The sequence below is a fragment of the Hippopotamus amphibius genome, chromosome 2, assembly GCF_030028045.1.
Source record: "Hippopotamus amphibius kiboko isolate mHipAmp2 chromosome 2, mHipAmp2.hap2, whole genome shotgun sequence".
NCBI classification, from domain to species: Eukaryota; Metazoa; Chordata; class Mammalia; order Artiodactyla; family Hippopotamidae; genus Hippopotamus; species Hippopotamus amphibius.
Genome location: NC_080187.1, coordinates 33850447 through 33852665, shown reverse-complemented (window position 1 = coordinate 33852665; position 2219 = coordinate 33850447). Strand labels below are relative to the sequence as shown.

The 2219-nt window shown below is 43.5% G+C and overlaps 1 non-coding gene across 1 annotated transcript; it reads right to left on the bottom strand.

The window, feature by feature from the left end:
* Window positions 1-537: 537 nt before the first annotated feature.
* On the bottom strand, window positions 538-643 carry LOC130847078 (U6 spliceosomal RNA). Its single transcript, XR_009051872.1, has one exon. It is a non-coding gene; the product is annotated as a U6 spliceosomal RNA (small nuclear RNA).
* Window positions 644-2219: the final 1576 nt, after the last annotated feature.

Genomic DNA, 2219 nt, shown 5'->3' with positions numbered 1-2219 from the left:
ACTGATATCTACTGGATGCCCCATGTTCAGTGCTGGGAATGTAATTGTCCAACCAAAAAAATCCTACTGAGATGTTTCCCATGAAAATCACTCCTGACCCTGAAAATCCCTCTCACAGATACAGTATGTTACCTTCTACACCGTGTTTTTGCTTTCTTCCTCTTATGTGATCCTTACACACTGAAAAGGCCGACAGCATGGGTTGCTTTCGTTCTTGTACAGATAAGAAACCGAGGTTCCTAAATTAAGGTTAATAAGGCTGCACTTTCATTATCTCAAAGGAGCAAGAGTCTGAGGAATCAATGAAATCCTGAACGGATTGTAACGAAGAGCTCTCTCTCTTTTTTTAAATTTTATTTATTTATTTATTATTTTGGGGAGGTACACCAAGTTCAATCATCTGTTTTTATACACATATCTCCGTATTCCCTCCCTCCCTTGACTCCCCCCCATCCTCCCTTGAGTCCCCCCCACCCTCCCTGTCCCAGTCCTCTAAGGCATCTTCCATCCTCAAGTTGAACTCCCTTTGTTATACAAAAAAATATGGAACGCTTCACGAATTTGCGTGTCATCTTGCGCAGAGGCCATGCTAATCTTCTCTGTATCGTTCCAATTTTAGTATATGTGCTGCTGAAGCGAGCACTAACGAAGAGCTCTTAATGGGTCAAGTTAACAACATGGCCAGGTGTTATACACAGAATACACAGAATCCCCAGCTCCGACCCTGTTCCTGGAGACACTGCAGCCCACTGAGGAACCAAGAGGCCATCAAACCCCGGTCTCTTCTGGCCTCAGCTGTCCTAGCCTTCTAGAGCTCACACAACCAGTTTCTGGAGGTTCTGGTTAATTAAACTAAAGCAAGTTTTGTGTCCCCCTGCCAAAAAACAGTTCATCTAAAACTTAATCCTTTTAAGAGGGTTTCTACATCTGATTTGATGCCGTATTCTTCTTGTCATTAAATTTTTAAAAACTATTTTAAAACCTGCTTATCCTAGAGCACTTCTGGCTAAATTTTATGCTTCTATTCATTTATCAAATTCGCAGCATTTTATGACGATGGTATTTCTTCTCTATGCAGGTGTCTTTTAAGAGGTATAAAACCACCCTTTCCCCAAAATGATATGTATCCAGCAATAAAAACTTGCATTGAAAACCTGAATTCCAGTCAATTGTTATGCACGGACACACCCGGTCCTGTCTTTGTAATTCCAGATGATGTGCACCACTGCTGGGTACTCTTTATTTTGTGCTTCAGAATCAGCTATTAATTTATGAACTAAAATATGGAGTCTATATTCCAGGTAACCCAGAATACGCTGCGGCAGATCTGATTTATTGTGATCTAAGAATGAGCGTTAGAGGTTATCCGGGGAACACGCAGAGAACACAGGGGGCTGCTGTCAAAATCTAGAGGGGAAGAGGCCTTTGAACTCTGGCCAATATGGCATGTATGGAAGGGCTGACAGGAGCCAACCCGGGGCCTGGCATTTGAGCCCATCTAGATTCTGAAAGGCTCTAAAAACGATGACTTCAGCCGTCCTTTCTTTCAGTCGTTCCACCGATTAGCACATACTTATGGGGCACGCACTGTGTGCCGGGCACACACTTGTTCTGGGAACACAAGTGTGGGCCTGAACACGTGCTCCCTGAATTCATGGAGCCTGTCCTCTAGTGAGGAAGACACATCTGAAGTCACAGCCACACATTTGTGTCATTTCCTTTGTCTCAGTACTAATAAAATTCTGTTTCGGGTGGCAATATGTCCAACTAACCAATGACATCTCCCATCCTCCCCTGCAGCTGAGGATAGTCATGTGACACGTTGGCCACTGAAACGTAAAGAAGTCTACTGGGTATTGCAGGAAAGTTTTGTTTTCCTGATGTGGGTTCTACCCCTTCCATCTAGTTGCTTTTTGCCTCCCTTTCTTCCTAGAGTGTAAATGTGAGACTCGAAGCACTATCTTGTGCTTGAGGTGGCCATACAGATTTAAGTGAGAAAAAAATTAGCCCCTTCTCTTTGGTTAAACACACAGTAACTGTCTCTCTTACAAGCAGTCTCTACTAATAAACTCACCAATGTCTTGGACATGAGATTATGAGGCCAGAATTCTCTTAATGGGTGGTAGGAGCCTGGAAAGGGTGATCCCAGCAGTGGTCAACAGCCAGGACTCCAGAATTATATCTGCAAGGGCTGGCAGATAAGTAAGGTCTAGCTCCTA